Source organism: Ochlerotatus camptorhynchus, unplaced genomic scaffold, assembly GCF_037179485.1.
Source record: "Ochlerotatus camptorhynchus isolate MF236.1 unplaced genomic scaffold, CSIRO-AGI_Acam_v1.1 ptg000213l, whole genome shotgun sequence".
Lineage (NCBI taxonomy): Eukaryota > Metazoa > Arthropoda > Insecta > Diptera > Culicidae > Ochlerotatus > Ochlerotatus camptorhynchus.
Genome location: NW_027040703.1, coordinates 5859742 through 5873666, shown reverse-complemented (window position 1 = coordinate 5873666; position 13925 = coordinate 5859742). Strand labels below are relative to the sequence as shown.

The 13925-nt window shown below is 39.0% G+C and overlaps 2 protein-coding genes across 3 annotated transcripts in view; one reads left to right on the top strand and one right to left on the bottom strand.

Annotated features, from left to right (window-relative positions):
* LOC135703426 (coiled-coil domain-containing protein 102A) overlaps positions 1–13925 on the top strand; it is a 204103-nt gene that overhangs the window by 146370 nt on the left and 43808 nt on the right. The gene's annotated exons all lie outside the window — the stretch shown is intronic.
* The window catches only part of Kah (Kahuli), a 46629-nt gene that overhangs the window by 20997 nt on the left and 11707 nt on the right, over positions 1–13925 (bottom strand). The window lies entirely within an intron of this gene.

Sequence of the window (13925 nt, the reverse complement as noted above, 5' to 3'; positions counted from 1 at the left end):
CTGAATTCCGGCCATAAAAAACGACTTTTCCAAAGGGAAATTGTCCGAGGAATCGATTGCACGTGGTCTCATAGACCGGAGAGCCTTGCAGGTATGTGTTTTGGAACATTTTACCCCATTTACCCCTACTTTTTGGAGGAAATGTTTTTTCACAGCTCTATTTTTCGTAAAACATGCACACTTTATGCATGGTTTTAGAATACTATGTCTTTAAACAACAGTTCATGAGATATTAGGGGAATACGGGGTACACTTTATAGGGGAGTAAGGGGTGAAAGTGAACCCTCGCTAAATTTATTTTAATTCATAAAAATGTTGAACGATGCGATTGTTTGAATGACCCCAAAGGTTGCCTGCAATAATAAGATATTTTTTTTTTTCGAAATTTTAAGGTTAATTGGGGTTAAATAAGATTTAATTTATTGCTATCTGTTTTAAAAGAGTGTTCACTTTTATTGTATGTATACAGCACAACGATATAGTGGTTCTCAGAATTTTGTAAAAATTGGTAGTTTTGTTCCTTATCGCAACATATTAGACCCGTATTTTTTTTATTTTGTCATTAGGGCAGGGTGGCCAGCAAACCGGGAAAACCAACCGGGAATACCGGGAAATATCCGGGAATTGGAAAAGTAACCGGGAAAACCCGGGAATTCAGCGAGAGAACCAGGAAAAATAAATTAACCATACCATAGGAGCAAATTTTTACACAATAATTTCAGAATAAACCATTTATACAGAGTGATCCTTTACCAAATGAATGTCTTGCTCTATTTGCTGCAAAATTTTCTTCAGTTTCCCGTCTTATTGTTTTTAGAATTGAATCACTCAGCAGTATTGCAAATTGATTTTTGTTGTCTCAATTTCAGATGTAAAGTGCATGGTCCTTAAAAGAAAATATTGAAGATGCTGGACTTTGGAAGCAAATATTTGTAAAAACCGAAACTGAATTATCCTTTTGCGGGGTTTTAATTTTTCGTTGATCGAAATTCCAGAATTAACTTGGAATTCTGTTCTGAATTATCTTGAAATTGTTCTGAAATAAACCAAAAAACACTCCGCGTCATAATTACCGTTGAATTCTTTTTGGAATTTCCTCGCAACCCCTTATAAGAATTTATTTGGAATCCTTCTTAGAATTCCCTTGAACCTATCCGGAGACTTTTATTTCTTTATAAATCTTTTCAAAATTTTCTTTTAACTCTATTTAAAGCAGCAGTAATCTTTCGAAAATTCGAAAAATTCCTTCGGAAAAGTCGTTTTTCATGGCCGGCATTCAGCGTGCTGTTGAGATATTGAATTTTGGGTAATTTTGGACCCATTTTTGCCCATAGTGCATTGGCTTGTATAGAAAGCTCTCAATTAATAACTGTGGAATATCACACTAAACTGAGAGCCGCCTAAACGCTCGCAGAAAAAGCGTCAAAAGTCAAAGAAAATAAGTGATAGAAAAAACTATGTTGCCTTGGTAAAAATAAAACGCAAATAAAAGATATTACATAACACCAATCAGCGGTTGAATGTCAAAAATACACCGCAGTTTTTGCGTAAAAGACTAAGGTCGTTAGGGCAAACCCTTTTTTAGAAAGATTTTTGTAACATGCTCAAACTTTAAGTGCTTCCAAATACGTCGGAGAATCCACTTCAACCTCTCAACAAAAAAAAAATTGACGTCCGCAAATTCCCAACAACATTTTACGCAACAATGAATGACACTTTGTATAAACGGAGCAACTAAATTTCCGAAACAATTTCTTCCCGCATCGGTGCGGCGGCGCAAGCATCTTCAGCGAAAACAAAATCCACCCATATTGCGTGCGCTGTGCAAGATTAATAGCGTATCGAACCGAACAGCTCGCTAATAGCTTTTCACCCGCCACCACCCACCGAAAAAACAGTTAGGGAAAAAGGAAAAAAGAAAATCATCTTCAACTTCAACAAGTGGATGATCTAATGAGCCAGTATCGGCCAAACGACCGGACCCCCACCGCCCCGCACCGTAGTAGGTAAGGGTAGATCAACAACAAGTCCAAGTCAGCGCGTGGAAGATCTTCGCATCAGCATCATATTGGAAAATGGTTGGTCCCCCCACGTCAGAGGCTCGGAAAATCAACAACATGCGCGGCCGCACAAATAAAGGTGATACAACCTGCTGATGTTGGTTGTTGATTTTCGAAATCAACGTTCGCCGAGAGGAAGAGTTTGTTTGATGATATTTTTCGCACACTTGCTGCTGGGTGCTGCTGCTGCTCGGTACAGCTGGTTTTTGACCGAAAAGTGGTTCACCACAGGGTGGTCAGATGCGGATGGGTAATAACCGGTTTCGAAACGAAAGCAGTTGGCAACACGGTCTTGGTGTCTTGACGAAACAGACACACCACTACCGGCCCTCTGTGTTGAAAATGCGTCATCAGCGCTTTTATTTTGGTTTTTCACGAAAATTGAGCCGCTGTGGGAAGAGGAAGACAATCGAGAAGTAGAAGATTCCGGAAAATTTGTTTACAAGAGCTTGGATGTAGTCCAAAAAACTACCGAAACATGAAGTTGACGTAGCAAACAGGGGGGGTTTTCTGGACAGATATGTCTAACGTGATGATTCTTCTTCCGCTCTCGCTGGTAGACTGGCTAGCGACTTTTGGAAACACTTTGTCTGCCAGGAAAACCCGAACTTGAACTTGCATCAGATGGTTTGTTAAAACTCCAACAGTTCTTTGGATGAAATCACATGGAAATTTTAACGAATCACCGATTTGCGAAGGAATCACGTGTTGCGATTTACCCGTCAATCTCAACTTCCGGCCGCATAATCAAGTAAGACAAAAATATCGCACACCACGCGCAAGATAAAACAGGATGCATCCATCAAATCAAATCCATCCAAATCAGTCTTCCGATCGATGTTGACCGCCCACTTTGAAGCGACCACACCAAAAAGGATCGCGATGGAAACACGTGGCGTGATCGACGGTAGCAGGATTATGCAAGCAGAATTCAATTTTTCCGGCACCCATTTGGGACCGTGTCGTGTCTTGAATTTTTTGCTTACTTAGTCGGAAATTTTTGACTGTCACTCGTCACTTTGTTTCACACATTTTCGCCTAACGACACCCGTGACATATATCATCGTTCATGAGCGCGTGAAAGCGGCACCAGATAGTACTACATGAATACCGTGTACTCTTGCACTGCGGTACCCTACGGGCGCGGGTGAGGTACCGGTGAAGAAGGCAACCCTGCCAGGAACAGTAACTATAGGACCATGGACCAAAGGCGTGCAAGACATTCCAAACAGGCCTGACCATGTTTGATGGATGGTTCCTAATTTTAAATTACGCCCGTTGACACACGTAAATAACTGTGGGGTTGGCAGCGGTGCGGTGGCGGTGGTAGGGAGCACTTGTTTGTTGTTTCCTCTTTTGTTTGCTTGTTGATAAAATGTTTCACTAATCGAGAAAATGTTCTACCACTTCATTAGAAGGACGCATGCAAAGTAATATGAGAGGTAAATGAAAGCAAACTAGTTTCCGATACACCGAATGCTGGAAATTATACATTTCGGTACGTTTTTGCAATAATATAGATAGGGGAAATGGATGTAATGTCGGCCTAAATGCCCCTAATTTGGGCCCATAAATTAATTCAGCAATCGACTTAATTTTCAATAGCGACCAAAAATATCCATTAGGACCGTCCCAGTGACACGTTCATCTAGATAAAATTGATAAATAGCAGATTTTTAGCGATGGGCTCAATCTCAGATCCATAGACCAACATTAGAGCCATTTCCCCTACATGCTCAATCAGACATAAGATAAGAAAAGCTGTCTAAATGTAGCAGCAGTATTCAAAATTATTCGAGTTCGATTCCCGTTCCGGTCTAGAAAATCTGTCGGGTTGGAAAATTTCTCGACTTCCCTAGAATATCATCAATTATGAGGCCGAAAAAATCATAATCATACTACAGTCAACGTGCACTAAGCTAAGGACATGGAGTATTCCACAATAGATCAAATAACTGATCGCAGATGATTTATGTCCCGAACAGATGTGTTTTTTTTATGTCTACGATCCTTTGGAATTTTTACCATCAGCATTAAAAACTTCAAACATTTATTTTTCTTCATTACTTTATTACCACACGCATAACAAAGCCACTTGTATCCTCCTTGAAATCAATTGCCATTGATACTTTGTAAATTGCAACATTGTCAAATTGTAGACTGCAGTTATTGTTTGATTAGTAGTTTCAATAATGCCCTTTCATTTGAAACATTTGAAGCACGCCTCATCAACAGTGTCGGCAAGGTAGGGTTACGGGATTTAATGTCAGCATACCCGAGCAAAGCTGGAGATCAAATTGAAATCAAAATTTGCTGTTATGATGTAACTTATTTTGAATACTCCAGTTGATCTCATTTTGGTTGACTTAACGGTTAATACAGCAAAAATGAGAGCTAACTTTTACACTGTTGAATCAAACGGAAAACTAATCTTGCTTTCAATGAAATCAATTTGATTTATAATTTTGCATTCATAATGTTTAACTGAATACGGGTCTGGCGTAAATCATAAGCATCCATGCTTCTCACGCTGAAAGACTTGAGCTCAAATTTCACCCCGGGAAAATAACGAATGATCTAAAATGTGTTAAACAATACACGCAGGCAACAGAACGTAAGAATTCCATAAGAAACACTTATGAAATTTAGCCACACGAAATCATAATAAATTTCATTGATTTGTCTTATGAAAAATAATGTTACCAAAAAAAAAAAAATCGGAGCAGACTGGAACCGGACCATGGACGTTGAGATTACGGGGCCCGTGTGTTGACCATTCGTCTTTCAACACTTGGGAAAATGCAATTGTTAACGGCGTATAAGAGCTACCTCATGTTACCCGAAAATCATTCATAAGTCACACTTATGAAATTCATATGTGTTTTTCATAAGTGGAGGCTTATGAAATTCTTAAGTCTATTTGCCTCAGTGTAAGCGTAAGTTCAACGACAGATGAGCTTACATTCAATTTTAAACAAGACGTTAACAGCAGAACTTCAAGTTAAGTTGGTGTCATTTAAAAAGTCTTGACTGCATAATGAAAGCACAATATGATATCAGACTAATGTCGTGACAATTGAAATCAAAATGAGTTTTCATTATGATAGGAACTGCAAACTTTAATATAGATTTGCTTTCATTTTGTTAACCGACTTTGCTCGGGTAGCCCCCCACTTCAGCCCATCAAGCGAATAACTCATTTATTCAGCAATCTGTAAAAATGTACTGCAATAATATTTTGCAGAAAAATTGAAACACCGCATATTGAAATATCATTAGGCAACCAAATAGTAGAAAAAAGCAAAATTGTAAGAGATCTAGGTGTAATCCTAGAATCCAAACTAACTTTTATAGAACATTATAATACTATCATTAGTAAAGCAAACAGAATGCTAGGCTTCATCAAAAGGTTCAGTCATAATTTCAAAGACCCATACACTATTAAGCTATTATATACCACATATGTAAGGCCAATTCTGGAATACTACCACCTAGTATGGAATCCATACATTCCCATACACGAAGAACGCATAGAATCTGTCCAAAAACAATTCCTTTTATATGCTTTACGTAAATTGAATTGGACTGCATTTCCATTACCATCTTATGCAGGGCGCTGCATGCTCATCAATATACAAACACTTAAGGAGCGCCGCCAATTTGCAATGCTTTTCTTCATCAACGACATTATTTCAATGCGCATAGATTCGGCAGAAATTCTCGCACAATTAAACTTTTACACACCTTGTCGATATCTTAGAACACGGAATTTATTTTCAGAAAAATCGTACAGAACAAACTATGCAAAAAATAGCCCAATCAATCGAATGATGCGCCTATATAATTTGCATTGCGGAACTATTGACATCACTATGTCCAAGCAGCAAATAAAAACTAAGCTAAAACAGAATAGAATGAATGCATAAACATTGTAATAATCATTGTATGTAGTCTACACTGGCTTGACGAAATGGACATAAATAAATACACAATAGTAATGAAAAACAAATACCAAATCTGCTGTGAAATTGTAATCCGTAAAATATTTGCCTATTTTTGGGACAAATTTAGTACAATTATTTCATTTTTTCAAAGAGTATTATTTCATGAATTGAAAGGACCTACCCTTTTGTAACATGATAACCTAATAAATCAATAGCCAAGGGGTAGGTCACTCCACACACTAATCTTGGGTCAAAATTTTTTCTCAGTGTGCCGCAAGTGTGCCACAGGTGCCGATTGTGCCGGTCATAGAGCAAGCTGTGATTTATTGTAAAATACGAATATTATAGTATATTTGGCAACCACGTATTTCTGACAGCTTAACTGTTTTGGCCTGGCTGCTGGGATACGAGCGGACCGATACGGGTACGGTGCTGTGTGAAAAGTTCATCTTTTTCCTGACCAGCAAGAATAAGATCCAGAAGGACGGTGTATAGTTGCTGTATCCATCGTCTGGCGGATAGAATCCCGGGAACCAATTGAGCTGTCAAATAGCGAAACCAATCGAGCAAATCACGACCAACAACAGAAAAGAGCACATCAGCTATTACGAACAAAACTTCGGAAACCCTTTTCTCGTGACTCAAGGCTCGCCTACGCAAACTAACACCATCTTTGGGTTGGAGCAAGTTGTCACTATCCGATGATGCTGGTAAGTTGCGTTCGATTGGCGAGGAAACAATAATCAACGTTTTGTTTATAAAAGTTGATAGTACTTTTTCAATTGTTGGTCTACAATATATTGAAATTCCATCTATAAATATAGCGACTATAGGACGGTGAGGAGGGCATTCCGTCGGTGAAGTTGTTTGTTGGTTCGGGATAAGAAGGACAAAGACAAGGTAAATTTTGAAAAGCTGCTGGAGGCGATTTGAACATTTGAAAGGGTGCACGGCGAATGAGAACGACCCAAATTTGAGTTTAGTTCACTCATAATCGCCAAAAGTGCAGGAACTCAGCGATGAGTAAATTTGCCTCATGTTTTCCCAGGTTTTTTCCAGGATTTTCCAGAGAAAAATTCCCGAATTTGAGAAAAGTAAAGATTGGATTCACTCAGTCTATTGGTACTACTCCGAGGCTGAATAAATTTTTCGTCAATTTCCTCATTTTCCGGCAGAAAAACCATGAGACAAATTTACTCATCGCTGAGTACCTGCACTTTTGGCGATTATGAGTGAACTAAGCTCAAATTTGGGTTGTTCTCATTCGCCGTGTGAAAAAACTACTTTACAAAATCGAGCAAAGTGCATCCTGTGAATGTTCCTGATCAACCATCAGGAGCAGGATTCATTCAGAAGAATGATATTGATTTTACAGTCCATCGTGGAATCACTATCCTATAGCAAAGTGTATGGACCGATGCGGAATATCCACACAACACTAATGGTTATGATCCAAATCCCACACAAGGACACTAAACGCCGTCAAATTGAACTCCAGATAGTGGCCACAAATGGAGAATGTTACTGAAAGCGATTTTTCATCCATGTGGGTCCGGACGTGAGTCTTCAGGTTAAATAAATTGTCTTCCTATGAAATTTTCGCTCAACAGTGTTCAAACGGTTTCAAATAGGGTCCTGATTAGCCTCTTAAAGTTTAAACTCATTTTATAAGAAACTGACTTGGCACAAATCATTTGAAGATTATATGGAAATTACTATGGGAAAACAAAACTTTTTCATTGTCTTATAGCCTTTTGACATATTGTACTGTTAAAAAATTCTATTGCTATTCTATGGGAATTTTTATCAGCTACAACTTTGCTACAACGTTTTTCAGCCAAACGTCAAATTAAATAGTTTTGAATTGTTTAAGAGATTGATAACCTTATGGCAAGATTAAGGAACTGTATTGTGGGCAACACTGTATTCTGCAGTGTGACATAGTAGCCATGATTGTTGTCCTCTATTCGCTATAAACACCAATGTTGCCTGCTGAACAGTTGATTGAGGATAATCATAAGACATCAGTGACTTGAATCATTAATAACTGTTGTTCCTTACATTTGATCGAAGACCGGTCTTCAATAAAGTTGTAACTGAGAAAATTTTCAACAAGCTCAGCTATCATTATTTAAAGTAGAGTGAACTGGTGAATTTTGAGATAGATATGAACCGAAATTATGGTTTCGTTATTCCCATATAAACTTCAAATAGTTTGTGCCAAATCAGTTTTTCACTAAATGAGTTCAAATTTTGGGAGGCTAATCAGGGCCCAATTTGGAACCGTTTGAGCACTGTGGAGTGAAAATTTCAAATTTTGCATCAGTTCAATTAACAGTTAAGGGGGTAGTCCACTCTGGAAATTTCAAAAAATCTTTTTTTTTTGCTTAAAAAATACTTTGGAATGACTACTTTGACATAGACTTGACCGCAAGTCCGCAAGTGACATCGTTCCAAAGTTATATAGTGGACTCGTGTCCAGACGCTCCAGGTACCCGTCCGTTACCGGCGAAACGGCGTGTCTTAGTAGTTCCAACTGCTGCCGCGATTATCTCTAAACGATGTTTTCAAAATTGGCGGGCGCTGTATTTTAGAAACGACTCATTCGATTTAAACGGCGATTGAATTTTCGAGTTAAGTACCTTTTTTCTAGTCTTGTACGTAGCCGATTTTCAAAAGAATCAAAAATGGATTTTTGGTGCAAGCTTTTATCTCCAATTTTAAGGTACAAAAACGGACTGTTTTTTTTTTCAAAACGTCGCCAAATTTTTATTTTTCAACCAAATCAAAAACGGCTACGTACAAGACTGGGTCATCTATCAGAGAATAACCACAAAAAAATTCGTTGTTCCTGCTCCAGTGGTGTGACCGCCAGACGTCCCGCCCCGCGACGACTCAGACGGGAGGTCTCCTGGGGAACCTGGTGCAGCCGCTACAGGAGACATCCAATCGCGCCAAAAAAAAAATCTCAATTAAAGAGGACATTTCAATTGACAAAACCATGCATTCCTTTTTTTGAATTGATCGTTATTTACCCTCAAAAAAAAATTCGTCGAAATGACCTATTTTTCATGCCGCCAGAGTGGACTACCCCCTTAAATGGCTTCGGTGATGAATTTACCAACGAGTGACGGCTGACTTCTTCCTCGTTTGGAAACGAACGCGGACTCAATTATTAAAACAAATCCTGGAATATGTGCTTCTTCATGTGGGTTTTCAGGTTATTCGATTTAGTGAATGTTTTCTAGCAGATCTGGCTTGTTATTATTGTGCTGCTTTAGTGATCGTCCATATCGTCCTCATTCATGAAGACTTTGATACAGCTGGTACATATGTTGAACTTCTGATCTGCACAGTAAATCTGGACGTGTTTGGCCAGTCCTGTTAGATGCTGAAACTGCGTTCGATAAACCTTGCAGAGGAGTGAATTAGTTCACATGTGAATTGAACTGAAATACACATGAAAATTGTGTAAGCAAGCGACGTTCGTTCGAGTGGGTCCTAACGTGAATCTAAAGCCGAGTATTTTTCACAGTTTTCACACTTGTACGACTTCTGTCCCGAATGAACCAGCCTGTTCTGAAAAAGGTTTCATACACCAGGAATTCATCTGCAATGAAATGACCTTAAAGAACATCCACCGAATCAACTAAAAAGACAATTCCTACCTATACGACTTTTCAGAGCTTTGTGGTGCACTGTTTGCTTTGCAGCTGTCTAGAACTTCTGGTATACAATGCAATCAACCAGTTTTCCATCTTCCTCCGTCCGATGGTTCCGGATCCTTTGCCGTTACCATCAGCTATTCCCACCTGGTACAGCGTTCGATTGTGAAACTCATTTTGAGAATGTCAATGAACCTGTAGAGAATTGGCTAGGTGTTATGGAATCGACGTCAAAAGAATTCTATTTTTATTTCACCTCAGGCTTACGTGGTTTTCAGCGCTAATGTCCCATAAGTGGACATATTAACGGTCTCTCAATTCGTTCTTCTAATTTCCTCCGTACTAGTTCCACGTATTGATCTCATCAATAGCTTGAGGTTCAATGTGCAGAAGTAGACTGTGGTGCTACCGGACGAATGGATTCGATTCATCAACGGCATAATACATTGCGAGCATACTGATGATCCAACGTGAAGGTGCAGATCTGAATTATTCCATTAACTTTTTTCTAAAGTAATCTGTAATCCCACACTAAGCGACCCGAAACCGATATTTACTTATGTAACTACCGATCATAATAACTTCCAGCAAGATGTTGATCTCCTACTTATTAGATTGGATCATTTGCAAACATGTCAAAGGAAAAATCAGCACTGAACGCATTTTTCGCCATTATTCGAACTTAGTATACAATTGAAATAAATTTTAATCAAATCAATTTATAAAGATTGCTTAAACAAAAAATGATTAAATTTTAATCATTCTTTGGTTAGTAATATTTTTGAGTGAACAACTTCAATGACAGCTGTCCATCAGTACCTCAATTTTATTTAATGAACAATCCAATGCCTACGATATTGTGCCCAAGGTGTACCGATGAATGTGCCCAAGCTGTACCGAATCTACTTTCGGTACACTGTGCTGAGTGACTTACCCCTTGTCAATAGCACACTTTTCACTCTTATTGTGAAGAAGATTTAACGCTTTTTGCGCTTGATAAGTATGGGCCGAACATTAGGGAAGTAACTTTGAGACGTGTTCCTAATTATGGCCAACGAGCTTTATTCGATAACTTTGTTTTGGTATTGGTGAAGCCATTCGCGTTGATGACGACTCTGCAACTGTTCACTCCTATACGAAAATCCCATAAGGCAAATGTCGAATTTCGTGAAACATAGCGGGTCGTTTCTTATCCTTTCACTCCACTGAAAACTCCCGTAGGCAAAATGTTAATCTTTGCGTGAAAGGAGGGGTAGACACAGTACACACGCTATTTCTAAACAACCCAAATTTGAGAAGGCTCTATTCATATTCGTCAAAAGTAGGGTAACCCGTTTGCTCTCCAGTTTCAAAATGACGTCCAAGCAAGCGGAGCAGCGTGTCAAAATTTTGCTCGCGCCAAGTTGGCAAAATTGCTGGATGTGGCCAAATCGACCGTGAGAAACGTTTTAAAAGTGTTTGGGGAGCGTCTGTCGACTGCCAGGAAGCCTGGAAGCGGCGGCAATCGTAATCCGGACGTGGCAGCGACAATGAAGAAGGTGGAGGTGAAATATAAGCGGAATCCTATCCTCTCCATCCGAGACGTCGCTGGCAAGCTCAATGTCTCCCATACTACTGTACAGTGGGCCAATAAACGAGCCGGGTTGTTGACGTTTAAGAAGGTGAAGGTGGCGAACCGAGATTATAAACAAAACACGTCGGCAAAGCAGCGGTCCCGAAAGCTGTATACGCTGTATAAGCTGCTCACAAAGTTCGACTGTATCGTCATGGACCACGAAGCTTATGTGAAGGCGGATTTCAAGCAGCTCCCGGGACAGAACGTGTGGTCTAAAAAGCGGCATTTTCATTACTACGGGAACCATCAATCAAGAGATCTACGTCCAGGAGTGCCTGGAAAAGCGGCTGCAACATAATAGACATGTGCTGTTCTGGCCGGACTTGGCAAGCTGCCACTATGAAGAAAAGGCAATCGAGTGGTACGATGCAAACAACGTGGTTGTGGTACCCAAATACCACAATCCTTCCAACAGCCCAGAACTCTGCCCTATTGAACGGTATTGGGCCTTGGTCAAACGGAATCTCAAAAAAAAAAAAAACTAATAAATCCCTGGAAAACGAGCAGCAGATTAAATCTAACTGGCGTTCGGCGGCGAATAAGGTCGATGAGACCACTGTGCAAAATTTAATGGAAGGGGTTAAGCGGAAGGCACGGCAGTTCGGATTTGGCAAACCAAAAAAATAAACGATCATTTTTTCCTTTAAATACATGAACTGAACTACCAAAAGAAAAATAAGAAGATTTTTGTGATATGAATTTTGACTGAAAGAAATGATTTTTTTGTCGACCCATTTTTGCGCGTTCCAGTCTTTATGATATCTGGATAAACCGAAAGGAAAACACTGTCTCTTTCATCCTCATCGGTTCTTACGCGAAAAGTGAAAGTGACGTCAACAATGTGTTTACGTATGGACGATAAGGAGTGAAAAATAAGCGCGATTTCACATATCGAACCTTTGTAGATCGAGGTTCATCTTCGATAGGACGAAGTTGCGTCCATTTATATACCCAATTTGAGTAATGTAGACCGACATTACATCCACGTACCAGGAATGTTTTCATGTTAAAATGGTGAGATTAAACAATTTTCAGTCGTGTAAATAATAAGCTTGCATGTTGACAATGAAATATCGACGGCAGCTCAATTATTACATAAGATACGTAAAATGTAATTGAAGGCTTCATATTAGACCGAGGTTAGGGTCTTCTTCTTCTAAGCTTATTGCGTGCTCTCAACTTAGTGTTCTAGATGCACTTCCACAGTTATTGATTGAGAGCTTTCGATGCCTGTTCCATTTTTGCATTGGTATAATTGTGTGGCAAGTCCAATCATACTTCCATGCCCAGGGAAGTCGAGAAATTTTCCAACCCGAAAAATTCCTAGACCGGACCGGGAATCCACCAACCCAGCCACCTCCAGCATGGTCTTGCTTTGCAGCTGCGCCTTTACCGACTGAGCTAAGGGAGGCCCCAAAGGTTAAGGTCATATACTCTATATTTAAAACTTAAAATTAGGAGCATTTCACGTAAGTTTCTATTAACAATACGCTTGGACTTCAGTCCTGCATGAACACATATTTCCAAACTCTTGATATATTCGGAAAATTTCATTAAATTTGAAGAGCTTCCATGCAGAGCTTTCGAGCTCTTCATCATTTTACACCAACATGATATGAAGAATTGGTATATTGTGAAAACAATATCAGAAGCAACTTTGCAGAGGACGCTACCTAGAAGAGCAAAATTTGTGGATTCGAAGAATTCTCTCCCAATTCTTCGTATTGATCCTACTTAAAATGTATCTCCATAATTTTGTATAAAAACACTATTAAAATTTTCCTATAAAAGCTTTAAATCTCCAAAATGGTCCTGATTTTTTTTCAGAGTGAGAATTGTCTTGGAAATCTCCTAAAATTTTCCTAGAAGTTCCATCCAACATGATTTCCGAAAATTAAGCAAACATAATCCTGGTTCTGTTCAGGATTTTTTTTAAAGAACTATCATTAGAATTCCCTTAGAATGCCTTTTATATTGTCTCCTGTAATTCCTTGAATCTTTCCTAAAAAAATATTTCCCCTACAGAATTTTTCAGAATTCGATTCTCTTATAGCGAATTCGTTTACTATCGGGGTTAACACCAGTTCCAACCCAGTGCGAAACCGAACTTTTTGTCAGTGTGAACCTCAACCTGAGCTAGGTTTTAAAAACAAACGAGCAAACTGACGTTTGTCAGAAAACAAGCAGACCCAATCTTGATACCCGATCCAGGTTGGAACTGAATAATAAACGAATTCGCTATTAGATTTCTGCATAGTAGGGTGTAGCGCTACTTCGTCGTAATCACCCATTTCCGTTCTATCAAACAGAAATCATCAATAATATCAATGATTTCACCCTGCACAAAACAGTAAGACGTTTGTTCCGATTCGTTAGTTCATAGGGTAGGTGTTCCAGTAATAGTGGTGTACCTATAGTTGCGGTATGGAAGTTGTGCCGGAATAGTAAGGAGCATCCAGATAAGATTATTTTTCATCGGTAGCTGTCCTGAAATAAAGCATATTTGCATATTTCAAACTTAAAATTAAAAATCCTTAATTTTCCTTAAGATTTTCACTCCTTTGCACCTATAGTTGCGGTAGTGTTCCTATAATAGTGGAATCCATAAGAAACCAACGCATTCCACTATTATAGGAACCAA